Source organism: Ixodes scapularis, unplaced genomic scaffold, assembly GCF_016920785.2.
Source record: "Ixodes scapularis isolate PalLabHiFi unplaced genomic scaffold, ASM1692078v2 PGA_scaffold5__190_contigs__length_132052651, whole genome shotgun sequence".
Lineage (NCBI taxonomy): Eukaryota > Metazoa > Arthropoda > Arachnida > Ixodida > Ixodidae > Ixodes > Ixodes scapularis.
The window spans coordinates 45,091,758-45,107,748 of NW_024609880.1; the positions used below are offsets into that span (position 1 = coordinate 45,091,758).

At 46.4% G+C, this 15,991-nt stretch overlaps 1 protein-coding gene across 1 annotated transcript in view; it reads right to left on the reverse strand.

Annotated features, from left to right (window-relative positions):
- Window positions 1–15,991, reverse strand: part of LOC8042131 (zinc finger CCCH domain-containing protein 10) — a 38,005-nt gene that overhangs the window by 13,650 nt on the left and 8,364 nt on the right. The window lies entirely within an intron of this gene.

Below are 15,991 nucleotides of genomic sequence, written 5' to 3' on the forward strand. Positions count from 1 at the left end.
GCTCAGTTGTAAGATCGTTGCCTTCATCGTTCAGAAACAGTCCCATCTAACTCCACACTTAGCGATCAAGAACTTAGCCATGTGCGGGAGGCTTTGAAGAAACGTAACTACCCCGACCGGTTTATCAATCGCGTTAAGAAAGAAATGTCCCGTCGGCGCCCGGATCGAGCCGAACGAACACGTGACGTCGTGTGCATCCCGTACGTTAAGGGGGTTTCGGAGGCATTGGGACGCGCCCTTAGGCCGTTGGGGGTACGAACTGTATACAAACCCTACAGAACAATGGCCAATATTATCTCCAAGCCAAAAGACCCGACCCCGCCAGAGGCAGAAAGGGTCGTGATCTACCAGGTGCAGTGCAAGGAATGTGACGCTTCCTACATTGGAGAGACGGAACGAAAAAGAAAAACAAGACTAAAAGAACACGCACAGGATATGTCGCCAATTCCACGAACGGCGCCCGCTTCAAGTCCGAACTCGTCGACCATGCCTGGACGTCAGGACACCAATTTGACTTTGACAAGGCGAGGGATAAAAGGTGGGGACTGAGGAAGCTGCTAGAATCTTGGTTCATCCAGAACGACAAACGCGGAAGTGATTCATCGCTGGTAAACAAGAACCGTGGCCCCCTGCCGGACGTGTACGCAAACTTTATGCCTAAATAGCCGAACTTTTTTCTGCGACTCTCACTCGCTCTGCGCTCTACTGAAGATGCCTCCCGCATGGGAGGCGAAACGTTTAATTAAATTGTTATTTTTGTGATGTCAAGCCGTTTTTGTTATTACATTTATCATGTCTTCGCCCGGCTTCTGGAGTATTTTTGCGCTCCTAAATTCACCGGTACGACAGCCATGGGAGGCCACTGCGAGCGAGTGGGGATAGAAAATTCAGACTTGGACGTAGTTCAACTACTCTACTCAAACTACATTAGTTTAACTACTTTTTCGAGTAGCTTGGTAACTTTCAATTACAACTTGATTTGGGTAATTAGTAGTTTAATTTAACTACTTTTTTCAGGTAACTTCTACTCAAATTACTAACTACTTTCGAAATTATATAATGCTAATTTTGCCCATCACGAAAGTTTGAGCGCAGAAATGAATAAGACGCCGGCAGATGAAGTGGCATTCTCGAACAAGGGGCCCCCTTGTTAGGGAAGGCGTCCTTGGGCCAAGGTGGCGACGAGCAGCCAAAACATAACACCGGCACGCACGAACGCAGGAAGAGATGCTTGCTGAACAAGCCTTGGTCGGGTATTGACCTAATCCGGTAATGCACGCAAGCGCTGCGTTTCCAGCTGCACCCGTGAAAGACGGGGACACTCTGAGAATTGTTGTTTTCGTGCTGTCTGTCTTTAATGAGTTCTGACTCAAGCGGTAGGTTCCACGGGAGGCGCCACTGGAATGACCTCGCAGCTGGGCGCCTTGTCGTCAGCGCATACGCCTTTGCAAAGCCGGACTCTCCCGCGCACAAACCCTGGTACGGATAATCCGTTCATGGGAGCACGTTCCCGCTTACAGCTGCAACTGTATACGAGCGACGATGCTTGTTCACGTAATCCTTCGCGTCCTTCCGACCATCCATACCTGGGAGACCTCCTCTTTGTTAAAAATGATTCAGGCGAGTCAGAATGTTGTAGTCGCCGGCGAGGATTGCGAGTTACCCTTGGGAGATCCTTTTGTTGGACCCAAATTTTTTTTCAGTAGCGTAGCACTAGCACTACGACGTGACGCGCAGTCGTCCGGATGATCTCATCATCGTGGCGCGAGACTTGAACCCTTGACGGTCTGGTGCACTCGCCCAGCTTACTCTCAGAACGACGTCGGAATGAAGAGGGGCCAGTCATAACAATCTCAACTTGACGAAGAAAAGAAAAAGGAGGAAAGTTTGTTATTAAAGACCCTGTACCCGAGGCAAACCTCACAAGTTTCGTCATGGACTCCTAAGATGCCGACACTTGCTTACCCGACCCCGCACGGCCTGTTTCACAAATTCAACGCTGCCGTTCCATCCAGCCCGTCGGCAGAACGTCTATTTAGCTGGGCTGGGGACGTCTTTAGAAGGAAAAGGGGAAAACTCTCCTATCAAGAACTTTGAAAGTCAATTGCTTCTGCGAGCGAGTAAACTATTTTGGCGAAAACGCAAGCCATAAATAGACTGCATTTATTTTAGGCTCGCAGGGTTTTTCATTGATCAAAACTGCTGTTCATTTTGCTACCACAAATATATAAAAAAGTAACTTCGAAAGTAACTTCAAAGTAACTCGCTACTTTTTACAGTAGTTAGTAGTTTACTCAATTACTATTACGAATGCGTAATTTCTACTCTACTCCAATTACTTTTGGCGCCGATACTCACTAACTTAACTTACATACCTTTTTTGAGTAATTTGTACATATCTGACAGAAATAATGAGGCTTATCGGATGGCGACAAGCCCGAAAAACATAACCACCCCGTCCATTTCGCTTTCAAGAAAGGAGATTATCTTTCTGAGGCCCTCAATGGAAGCTGAACGCTGACAGACTAGGCAAGGCGACAAGGTCACCGGCAGAGAGAGAGAGAGAGAAGTCTTGCAAAAGAGGAAAAACCATCGTTGGAGTTACAGCCATGGGCCGAACGGTCATCGTTGGATTGGGGGAGGGGAAGGGGATAAAAGGTGATAGAAGAAAAAAATTGTGAAAAGAGAGAGGGAGGTTGTTTCGCCAAAGCCGACAAGCGGGGCGCGAGGAGCCACAGAAAGTGGCTGGCTTTCCTTTTATTCCCCTTCGACCTCGCCTTTTGCAAAGCCTCCCCACCTGCTTTTGTGTCTCCGTGCGGCTGTCAGCGAGCGCGACAGCCGCTTTAAGCAAATCAAAAGGGTGAAGCGAAACGCGTGACCCAGCGTGACCTCTCTACGTAGGACGCGTAGGACAAAAACGTTTGGACGAAAATTTTTCACGTGACTTTCTCTCTCACGCTGATGGGATCTCTGGGGCTGTCGTTTTCGCCGTTTGCCTAGTTATAGAAACAAGCGGGCCACGTAGGTCCGGTTTTCGAACTGCTCTTCAGTGTTCTGTTGCTTTCGTGCGCTGCAGACGCGACTGTGTTTTTTCGTCGTAAACGGTCGGAATACGTCCATGCCAATTTTTCGGTAACAGCCATTTTTTGCACCGGAGTTCGTGGAATACTTGTGATGTGTTTGTTGGACACGCTTCGACAAAAACTGCTTTTCGCCGACGACGAGACGTCAGTCCTCGAATCCTCGAATGCGTTTGTGGGGTGCCTAAGTTGGATTATGCATCTATCAAGGATTACAGGATATCGCTCTTTTGTTAGTAAGTGCACTGCAAGCATGATTCTGATAGTCGTCCTGCTTTCCTCTCAAACTCCGCGGTTTTTATGTGACGAGTTTTGCTTGGCATGAGGACAGTGTTAATTGTATTTTATAATTTGCTTTTCGTTTTACAGAGAAATGTGTCCTTTGTAAATATGTTGAGAATACACTGTGTGCAATGATTGTTGTTTAATAAACTTCTGGGAGCGATCGAAAAAATTTGTTTCTCCGTATAAGTGATTGGATATGCAACAAATGACATGCAACGTACATATACTTGCACGACGTTCGGCCAATACGAAGCAGACGCATCGTACAGTTTTCGCACAATATTGCGCGAACGCTAGGTCGGGGCGAAACAGCTGTACGGCAATACCCGCCGGGTATCAAACGGTAGTACAAAACTGGACAGTTGAGCGATATTGGAACCGACTTTCTGCCGGCACTGGCACGATACTGCACAGTATTGCCGTGCTGCTTGGGAACGGAGGTGATGACATCTTACCATCATGTTTCCAACGCTTGTTTAATTTATTTCTCTTCTGGGACGCGTGAAAGAGCACTTCTGTGACACACCAGAGATATTCGAAACTTGGGCTGGCCTCTCGGCTTTGTTTGCCACTTTTGGCACTTATTTGGCACTTCAGTGGGTAGCCAGAGAAAAGTCAAACTTCGGCATGCCCCGAATCGACAAATTAAGATTTACTGCGGCAGTTATGGCTCAAGTCTGGCACTTACTTTGGCGCTCCTCTGGCGGACCAGAGAAACGCCAAACCTTGGCACGTCCCAAATACCGAAATTAGGCGTTGCTCTGGCAGCTATGGCTGAAGTATGGCACCAACTTTGGCGCTCCTCTGGCGGACCCGAGAAAACTCAAACTTTGGCACGTCCCAAATACCGAAATTAGGCGTTACTCTGGCAGCTATGGCTGAAGTTTGGCACCAACTTTGGTGCTCCTCTGGCGGACCCGAGAAAAGCCAAACTTTGGCACGTCCCAAATACCGAAATTAGGCGTTACTCTGGCAGCTATGGCTAAAGTTTGGCACCAACTTTGGCGCTCCTCTGGCGGACCAGAGAAACGCCAAACCTTGGCACGTCCCAAATACCGAAATTAGGCGTTACTCCGACAGCTATGGCTGAAGTTTGGCACCAACTTTGGCGCTCCTCTGGCGGACCCGAGAAAAGCCAAACTTTGGCACGTCCCAAATACCGAAATTAGGCGTTACTCTGGCAGCTATGGCTGAAGTTTGGCACCAACTTTGGTGCTCCTCTGGCGGACCCGAGAAAAGCCAAACTTTGGCACGTCCCAAATACTGAAATTAGGCGTTACTCTGGCAGCTATGGCTGAAGTATGGCACCAACTTTGGCGCTCCTCTGGCGGACCAGAGAAACGCCAAACCTTGGCACGTCCCAAATACCGAAGTTAGGCGCTGCTCTGGCAGTTATGGCTCAAGTCTGGCACCAACTTTGGCGCTCCTCTGGCGGACCCGAGAAAAGCCAAACGTTGGCACGTCCCAAATACCGAAATTAGGCGTTACTCTGGCAGCTATGGCTGAAGTATAGCACCAACTTTGGCGCTCCTCTGGCGGACCAGAGAAACGCCAAACCTTGGCACGTCCCAAATACCGAAATTAGGCGTTGCTCTGGCAGTTATGGCTGAAGTATGGCACCAACTTTGGCGCTCCTCTGGCGGGCCAGAGAAACGCCAAACCTTGGCATGCCTCGCATTCCCAGATTAGGATTTACTATGGCAGTTATGGCTCAAGTATGGCGCCAACTTTGGCACTCCTCTGGCGTACCAGAGAAGAGCCAAACTTTGGCATGCCCTAGGATCGCCCAACTAAGGCTATAGTTAGGCACCGTACTTTGGCACTGATGAGTGCCATGGTGCAAAAACCTAACTGCGCCAAAGTTGGGCCCTTATGTTTGCCAGACCTCTGCCCAAGTTGGGCATTCCTCCGGCGTGCTACCTGGGGTGTCACGGTGTAGCTCCCAGATGAAGCATTTCGCACAGACGCTGCTCGTGGTAGTAAACCTTCGTTTCTAATCAACGTCAGCCTGCTCGAGCACGGCACAATACAAGACGTTCAAGGCCGCAGTCGGTTCTAACTTTTTCCAAAAGATCTGGAAGTTCAGAACACGTCCCCTCCATGCACCAATGAAAACAGCTGCAATCATCCCGGCCCCAGGAACGTCCACTCGATATGCACCAGTGAGCGAAGAGCTACCCAATAATAAGGGAAGCGAAAAGTATAGGTTATCATTTGGCATCACTGGTGAACATCGTCCAGCAGTAATTTCCGGATCGTCAAACATACAAACGCCCTGTAAAGGTGTGTTATATATAATTAGGGTTTGGTGTGTTCTGTTTGAATAGAAAGAAACCGATAAAGGTTTGCCCAATTTCTTTCGCCGAATTCGGTTTTAACCGAAAAAAGGTCAGTATCTCAATTGCCAGGTGCTTGGGGGGAGGGGGGGAAAGGAGGGGAGTTGGTCCCGATTGAGTCACTTCTGACTTAGTGTCCACTTCCTTTAAGAGGTGGTTTCCCGATGCCCCTTTGTATGCTTAAAGGTCGACGGACCAGTTCGCACTTTCCACTTTTTCCTCGCTTCCTCCTCTCCCCCCTTCTACCCTGTCCACCGTTGCCTGTTTCCTCCTTCCCCATGGTGAGGGGGACTTTCTGCCTTGCAGAATCTAGAGCCTGGTCGTCGGCCTTTAAGAGAATTCAACATTCTACAAGGACTTGAGGGAGTTGTTGTTCTTATTGTGTTGAAATCAATATCTCTTCTTTCATGGTGGGGCTATGTGTGGCCTCCAAGTGCTGGAGTTCAGGTATGGGTTTTTTTCACGTACTTCGTATGAACTGTGTACTGCAGAGGGCACTTGAAAAACCTTTAACTTTTTTTAACACCCACTCCCAAACTTTCCTCTGGTTGAGAAGGGCATAAATATGATTTAGTTATTGCTGGTTCTTGTAGTCTCTGCTCTGATGATCGTCAAGATTGGTCGAAAGAAAGAAGCGCACAGAAGATTAAGGACATTTCCAAGATTTTGAGGTGTACCCTTTTAATGAAAACGACAAAGACGACCACGCTACCCGCATTTGCAAGTACTGCCGGATGACCATCAAATCAAACCACGACAGGGCCGCAGTACGCCTTGCAGAGCACATGAAGTCAGCTCGCCACAATAGGCTAAAAGTCGCACACTCCAAACCTGTAAGTAGGGGTGTGTGAATCCCGAATAGTAGTTTTCGAATCAAATTAAGAAAGAAAGCCGAATATCAAATAGCATATCAGATAGTGATTTTATTTCTAGGAATCTTTCAAAGTGTGCTGTGAATGAGGTTATTATATGTGCAGAGTATGCGCCTGGAGGAGAATATGCATCTCGTTCGAAACATAAGGTTAAATGTATAAAAATACTGGAAAAAAAAAAGAAAAAAAAAAGCAGCTGCTGATGGACGTTGGGTACTAAAGATCCAATTTAATGGTGCACACATAATCTATTTACCCTAAGCGTCACAAAAACCCCAAAGTTACAGCTGTGCCTGCCTTTTTTTTCTCGTTAAAAGCACGATCAGAAAAGGGACATTTTGCAATATATTTGGTCTCAATTTTCAGGAAGAAAATGAGCACCCGGGATTTTATTTTATATAAATAAACAGATAGCAGTAATGTGATTGGCCTAAGCCATTTTGGAGCACCTCTTCAGCGTTTTGGAGCAGCAAAAGTGGCCTTTGGAGCAGCCAGAACAGTGCTCTGGAGCAGCCAGAACAGTGATTTGGAGCAGCAAACATGGCTTTTGGAGCAGCCAAAACAGTTTTTCGGAGTAGCAAAAGTGGCTTTTAAAACAAATATTCTTAGAAAACATCTTTTGTTTTGTTTTAAGTGCTGGTCAAATGAAGGACACTTTGTGCTGCGTTGTGAGGGAACATCGCTTTTTGTGTTTTTACTGCTGAGACATCCCACAAGTGTACAGTGTTGTAGGCATTGCCGAGCGATTTCGAAAAGAACGCTTGCCACCGTTTTACTGGTTCCCGACGTGCCAGATGTTCGTCAAAAGTAAGCAAACGTAAAACAATAAATTCCAAGAGTACCGGCTGGTGCCTCTGTCGTGAAGTCATGTTCCCATGCACGTGAGGGCAACATCAGCAGGCTTGCAGTGGTACGAGCTTTGTCGCGCAAGCGGAGACAACGGCTGTTCAATCGAAATCGGAACAATGCCACTCCGCTCCGTTGCCAACTGGTTCCGAAAATAGTATGCAAAATGTAACTTTCGATCCAGCATACGACAAAACAACACTTCAGCGGCGCCTGCTTGCCAGACCGGCAGGTAAGGTACAATCTAAAGACGCAGGAGAAAAGAACCTGAGCGCATTGATGCAAGACATCGCGAGCCAGGGTCAAAATTTTCTTGGAGCGCTTTGTGCAACGACTGAACTCGAGACAAACAAGCGCGCTGCGTGGGTTCAGCGTGCAGACACTGCCTTCTTTGCTTTAGCTCACTTCTCTTTACCAGCTTTCTTTTGTAGCAAATTTTTCACGTACCGGGGTCCCTCTCGAAAGAAAGCATACCAAGAGAAACCTGAATAATCATTATTTCGACAAGTAGTCTTTGAATTAAAGGGACACTTACACGAAATTTGAAAAACACCCGTCGTGTTCAGAAATAGGTTGAATATGATCCACGATTTCCTTAATTGATAATAGCACATTTGTATTTTGAGCCTGATCGCTGTATTTTCGTTTATAAACGGCACACTCTGGCAAGCGCTCGGAGAGCACCCAGCAGAGAGCACGTGACATTCGCCGCAATCGTGACGTAATTTGTCTCGGAACAAGCAAAGCTTAGGCGAGGCTGATGTCGAGAGGATGGCCTGGTCATTCCAGCAACCGAAGTGGCTGCTTTTGTACGAATTTTGAGTGACAGGTTAATCTTCTATAATCTTGTAGATGGACAGTAGCGACTTCTGGGCGACAGAAAGGACATTCTCGGAAGGAGGGGACCTCCTCCTTCCCCTTTTCTCTCGTGGTGGCCGGAGGGGAGACAGTTATCGTCACTACCTGTCAAAGTTCCTAGACGGGCATTACAAACGAGGCGTTAGAGACAACCACCAGGTGCTCTTTTCTAATTGTTTAATTCGTTTTAAAATTCCTTTTCGTGCCTTTTTCAACAAGAGATTAATGTGTCTGATGTGATAGTACTCCCTTGAACACAAACAGACCAAGAAATAAGCGCCGAAATTTCGTTGTAATATCCCTTTAAAGAGGGATTTTTGTATAGTAGAGTATGATTTAAACAAGGAGAGGAATGTCGATGAACAAGTTTAGAAAGCACCACATCTGCAGCGACGTGGGGACAACAACACCCGACGTCGCGCGACCAGCGTTTCAGCTCACAAAGCCACTCTCGTCGCGCAAAAACATGGTTTTGTTTCACAGCATGACGGCATGTTTGGCACCCAGCACACTAGCGTCGGAGCGTCCGCACACGCCCGCGTCTATCGTTGAAAAAGTTTAAAAAAGATGCGAGACGAGATTCGCGCAACGACGAGGGGCGAGACGCGAGACGGCGGCAAAAACCATATGTAAGACCAGATGGATACAGGGTACTTTGTGTCGGGCGGCCCCTTGCGCCACCTAGCTCACGCATGCTCAATTACGTTCTTAGTTTAGTTTTAGTTTTGAAAGGTGACCTAAATTGGTTCTTTGGCGCAGGCTTGGCGCAGATTACCCATATTTTGGCAAAATGTAGCAGGATGTAGCAGGGATAGCCCCTTGGCACAGTTTGGCGCAATTGGCGCAGCAATCACATCACTGAGCCAGCTGTTAAATCTGAGTAAAGAAGCTTAAACAATATAATCTGAAGTAAGAAAAAAAAAAAAAGTGGTTGGGTGGCGCAAGTCACCGTCCAACTGCCGCTATGCATCCATTCCTCGGTTTATCTATCCTGTTTTAGAGGGCCTAGATTTAAGAGGGAGCAAGCGAAACTGAAACCACAGAGACGGCTCCTGCGCAGATTGGTCGTAAGTGCGCATCTGTTGTGTTGTCACGTGGGAAGAAGGCGAGCAAACGGAAGAGCGACGACACGACGCCTGTCCGATCGACGCTTTCATCTTTTCGTCACCTTCTCACAGTTCGTAATTCAAACGCGGCTATCGAACGGTTGGAAACCCTCTTAAACCTAGGCACACTATTTTTCCATTCCATTTCGTTTCGAATCAGAACTTGTGGCGTGCGGTTGTTGTGGTTCCAGCGGAAAGACGACGATATGCTTTCCTTTTTATGATCTTACAGTCGCCGTTTTCTGCAAGTGTGTTCTACATCGGCGCTTTTTACTGCTTTTTACTCATGAAAAGAATTAGGCATGGTGCGGCATTCCGGCCTCCCAACAATTCCTATCTGGAAGCGGTGCAAACGGAATGTTTCGGTTGTGATTCAAGGTTAGATTGTGTCACGATCGTGAGTAAATCTGAATGCTATAAAGTTTCTGGCGTTCCTTACTTTTCTTCTTCTAACCTGAAAATCTAACCTGTGCATTAGATTTTTGTGGAATGGTAAGACCAAAAGGTGTTTCTCGCATGGTCTGTCCAACATCAAGGCGCTAACAACGGGAGAAAAAACGGCACTTTTGTCAGCTCTGCACCAAACGCGCGTTTTTGGCCAAATATATTGAATATTCGAGTGACCGAATACTATGAATTCGATTCGCGAATCGAATTATTCGGGAACTTACTATTCGATTTGAATTTGTATACAGTAAAGCCTCGTTAATTCAACTCCCGCTAATTCGGAAATTCGGATAATTTGAACTACCGATCCGTTCCCGTCAAACGTATGTATTAGTCAATGGCAGCAAACGCTCATTAATTCGGAGGGAACGCGGCGCACTATGGTAAATTCGGACGAATTCGGCAGGTGGCACTAGCTACCGTCTGTTCCAAAAGGTATGACCGCTATCCATCCGAAGTGCGCACGTGACTTTTCCGGTTTTCCCATGGTTCTTCGCTCTTTCGGTTCTCCATGTTTCGCACCAGTTTTGCTCTGGATCGCCGTGCTTCAGCGCGTTACTCTCCTGGCACGGAAGCGGCAGAAGCATTGCTGCAACGGAAAAAGGGTAGCACAAGTGACCGACGACCGCAATGGCAAAATCGCAACACGCGGGGCTATTGTTCCCGAGCGTGCCAATAGCAAGAGTGACAGTCACGTTTTATGCCTCAACGCGGGGATCCTAAAGCCGGCCATTTTAACAACTATCCTATCCCTCAATTTTTCGTCGGCCACCCCCGCATTGAAAAATGCAACGTGACTGGCACTCTCGCTATCGGCGCTCGGGGAAAAATAGCGCCGAGTGTCGCGATTTCGCCGCTCCGATTACTGGTCAGTTGTGCTACTCGTTTTCCGTTGCAGCTGTACTAGGCTAAGAATTTAGTGACGAAAGTGGAAATACTGAGGGCCTTGGAGGGCGGCGTCTCTTGACAAGTGAATGAAAGTTGCAACGTCAAGACAAGCACTTTGGCCACATACGTAAAAATTGTGGCCGATATCCTACGGGCTTTCGAGAGCGAGAAGTTCAACGCGAAAAGAAAGCGGCCTTGGAAGGTGGTGCACCCAAAACTAGAAGAGGCCTTGCTGTGCTACATTGTCAGCGCACGGGATGCGTAGCTCCGACAGTGCGAGTGCGGTAGAGCACACAACCACGCTAAGGATAGTTGCCGTCTCCGCCCAAGTGTCGTCCAGAAAGCAGGCGGTAATAACAGATTTCTTCTCAAAACAAAGGTATCTCACAGGGAAATGTTTTTGCGCAGCTCTCTTTGGCCTTTCAATATTTCGACTTTCGGATAATTCTGACATTTTTGCCGGTCCCATGAGATCCGAATTAACGAGGTTTTACTGTATTGGAGTATTTGCACACCCCTACTGGTAAGTGCAACTGTTATTTCAATCATGTATTTGTATTATAAACATTGAAACAACGAAAAGGTAAACGCTGCTCCTCATGTGCTCGTTAGACATTTTGTACAAACACTTTTAGAAGTGCTGTTCGGTCAATAGAAAGACGGGAACACAATTTTTAGCATAAAATAACATTATTCCAGGATGCTCCTTGACGAAGCTTTCCCTTCAGTCGTCGATGGCACGGACGACATTGCCCACGACTTCTGCAGGGCCCTGTGCCAGGGACGACATTGCCCACGACTTCTGCAGGGCCCTGTGCCAGGCGGCAATCCCACTGCACCAGACGGACGGCCCTCTTGGGGATCTTTTCGTCGGCGCTGTCCAGCGGCCAGAACCATGCCAACCTCCTCTCGGATGTGCTGTCGAGACCGGTTATAACGAAGTCAACGGGAATCGAAAATCACTTCGCTATATCCGCTATTTCATTATAACCGAATTTGGTCAACGAAGTGCAAAAGGGAATGGGAAATCGTGATCGCTTTGCTGTAGCCACTATTTCGTTATAACCGACTTCGTAATAACCGGTCTCGACAGTACAAGAAATATGTCCTCGATGTGTAGGAGAGCGGCGTAGCAGCAATCTGAGAAGCCATCTGGGACTCCCCAATTGCGGTGATCCCTGACGAGTCCCCTGATCTCCAAGGACATTCTGCTGTAGCTGTGATGGTGACATTTTATGACCCTGCTTTACCAGGCAGGAGGAGCAGGAGCACACACATACTAGCTCTAAAAGTTCTGCTTCAATGTAACGCTTTAACGATTGCCATGGTTCTGCAAAAAGTTATACTCAAATTTGGCAAGCGGCTCAATGATGTTTCCATGCATGTCTTGGACCTTGAGTCAGACCTCGGGTTTGCGGGCATTCACCTTAGCGATCCCTGTCACCTTCTGAACAACACCCTTGCTCAGGGTCTGCGCTTGGAAGGTTTCGCATGCGTGCACGACTTTGTTATGCACGTCACAGCTATGCTCAAGAATTCCAGAGGGCTCTCGCGTAAATTCCCCGCACAGTGCAAGTCCATGAACATGGAGCCGAAGTTTCTTGCAACCGTTTGCCCTACCAGATGGTTCTCTTTCTACAAGTCTCTATGTGATGTTCTTACCTACTCGCATCTTATTCTCGCTTTCATGAGAAGTTGTGACACATAAGGCAAAAAATGCAAGAAGCTTCAAGCTATGATTTGGGACAGTGGAGCAACGCATGACCCTCTCACTAAGGTGAAATCTGTGAGAGAAAGAGCAAACTCGATTTTGCCAATCTTGAAAAAGTTAGAGTCGGAGGACACAGTTGTGTGCGATGTCTACTCCTGGCTGGTGATACAGCTAAGCGGGATCTTGCAGGGGTGGGCTGAGGAAGATCGAAGGTACCACAATGATGTTGCTAATATGCTAGACCTTGTGGACGAAGAAAAAGGGTCCAAAACTCACCGAGAAATTTCAGTCATACAGTACTGCAAAGTTGTGGCAAAAAAGTGGAATGACAGTGTCGTGCGAAACATTTCAGATGGCATTGGGCACGCCACTGCACTGACAACATTCTGGTTTAATGTGCGTATCAATGACCCGAACGTCAAGTCGGAAATGCCTTGTGACTTCTCAAGGTACGAGAGCACCTTCAAACTTGTTAGCGGCACTGGTACAATTCAAGCCTGGCAGCCAGAGTTTCGTGAATGTCTGCAGTACGCTGTGCTCGAAAACGTGGTAGCAGTTATCTTTTGGCGATCACGCTTGACTGATTGGCCAATATTAGCTACCACGGCACTTCGCCTTCTCAGTTTGGCTGTTCCAGGTGTAAATGTACAGACGGAATTTGCTAAGCTGCGAGTGATAAACAGAAAACAGCGGGCATGTGTTAACGAAGAAAACTTGGGCAAATACATGTGAGTGTATTATAATTAGGGTTCCGCATTTTCAGTTTTTATTCTTTCAAAATTTAGCGTACCTTTTTTGGTGTTTATTTTAAACTTCAATTTTCGGTGTATATTTATGCCCACGAAAGTTAACCGTTTTGTTTCGGTGAATATCAAAGCAACACTATCGGACAATGGATCAGAGGATCCTTGTAGCTTTGATATATCTGATCACTCGAAGAATGACGGCACAGATACATGCATGATTTTCTACAACTTCCGTCAGGACACACTTCAAAATCGCGGGCATAATCTTCAGCACGCTCCTTTTTCCTTCCCATCCTGGCGACGTGACCGTCTGAGGTGATGACCGTACAGGAGCCAGCGGAATGGCAAAAAAATTCATTGTATTTATGTGCTCAACCAGAGGGAAGTTTGAAAAAAGGTGTTGAGAAAGGTATTAACGGCTTTCCTCTATGTACTCTGAAGTGCATGAAGCGAAAAACCTTATACTAGCCCACATCCAAACTTTTTTTTTTGTTTTAGGACCGAGAACTTGACGCATTAAGCTTGATCACAGAAAGGACACAAATGTCCCGCGAATGCCAATCCAAGACCTCTTTTGTTGCATGTTGAACCTCGGAGGAGGGCAATCACGAAAAGGTCCCACAATGTCGAACCATGCAAGGCCCTCTCTCTCCCTCTCTCACCCTCACCCCGGCCACTTTGACGAGGCCCTAAAAAGGTACCCTTTTCTGGTTAAAACCAAATTTTAGAAAATGGATTAGACATACATTTATCGGCACTAACCAAAAACGTTGAACCTACAAACTAAACTCTTCCGGTTAAAACCAAATTTCTGAAAATAGATTCAGCATACTTTTATTGGTTTTTATCGGTTTAAATCGAAAAAATTTGAACCCTAATTACAATCAGATGAAGTAATCGTGAATTGATTGGAAGTGGAATGCACGGTTGCCGAGTGGATTCAATATCTCACTCGCTTGTGCTTGTATGTGCATGTATCTTCATTCCTGTTCCAGGTTGAAGAATAAACATGCCATTTTTATACCTGACATTTTATGTCAACAGCAAAGCTATAACCAGAATACATACTCCCCCCAAAAGAATGAAAACAAGTTTAGTTATATATATATATTCACCAATAAACAACCAAAATATGTGTAAGAAAATAAAAAAAATATGCCAAACTAAAAAAAAACAAATTACCGAAGATGTTGAACCCTAGCTATAATCACGGTGGAAGAAATACATTTAGGTGATGACTCTCTGCCTCACGCGGCGACCACATTATGTTCGGCGCACCGAGCGCGCTTCATGCGCACGGGGATAGATGGCGCCAAAGTATAGAGGGGCTTGTAAAGAAAATTATGCATTCTTTGCTCAGTCCCTGTGTATTGTGTGGTGAAATGATGGATTTATGTTGGCGCATTGGCACTGCTTGCCTTTTCCCCCGTGCGGTTCCTGTTTTTCTAAACGAGAATATTCCGACGATGACTTAACATGACAAAAATACTCGTATAAATATAAAACTTCCTGGCATAATCTACTGGGCCTTCAATAATTTAGAGTAAACAGCTGCGTCGTGCTCGCATGTTTGGTAACAGTTCCATAAATTGTTTACACACATTGCGCTTTATAGGAGGTCGGGTGATTTTTCCCACCCCGCTCCTGCCTTATTTATAAAAGAAATAAATTCTAATAATGTTACATAGTGGGACCAAGATAATTCTTCAATGCGCATAAACATTATGGCAGTAGAAATGGTTTATACATACACTTGAACTTGAACTGTGGAACTATGTTCCACAGTTCAACTTCAACTGTGGAACATAGAAACCTTGTGAGCAGAAAAATATTCTATTTATGATGACATAGTGACTGAAATGATGACACATTATGATGACATACTGACTGACATGATGACACAGTGACTGAAAGTCAAACAATAGTAGCGGTTATAGGACATCTATACTCTCACAATATGGTGTCACCCCGTCTTAGGTAAAAAATACCTGGCAAATATTTTTGCTTTAAAATGTACACAAAAGCTGAATTCACTGCATACTACCAAAGAACATCATCTCCAACATTCTGTGTTCCTCACCGATGCTCTTAAACTAAGATGAGTGCTGCTTTGCTGATTACTTCTTTTCTTGGGCTTGTTTGTTCATACTCATGGTAATATGCTTACAGTGTTGTCGCATTCGCCTGCTGATGTAGTAGTGGAGCAACTGGGCAATTGTTTCTTCTTTGTGTTCTGTGCATGGAAATGTTATTGTGCATGTGTCAAAACCACTGTCGATTGCGTCCCAGTAGACAGTCTGGTGGCTTTTGTTTTGCCACGTAGAACTGTCCTGCTTTCTTCAGTAGCTGGAAAAGGTTCTTGTTGGGGTGTATAAGGCCTCCTCTGTTCTTCACGTTTTCAGTGCTGCTTCAGCAAGTGTTAGTGTCGATGCTGAAAGTGGATCGGCATGCAGGGCAGCGTGTAGCTTTTTTTCATTTTCACACTCAAAGACCTAGTTACATAATATAGTAGCCCTGGTTTCTTCAGCCTTCAATGTCCAGACATCTTCGCATTCCCAGTCTTCGACAGAAATTAGACTGTCCAGCTTGGTCTTCAGTTGGTGATTGAGATAAGGAGAATAGGCAGTAACTTGCGATCGGCCCTCGGGATTGCACGGCGCCACTGCTCCAGACGAGCGTCATTCGATGGAGCTTTAAACAAGGACACTTGCTCTGCGCAGTTCCGGTACCCCGAATTGCAGTTGGGAACGAAGCACATCTTTCCCATCCTTATAGCATAACTTCTTCGGGTCAAGGCTCACGTTCGTGCACGATGG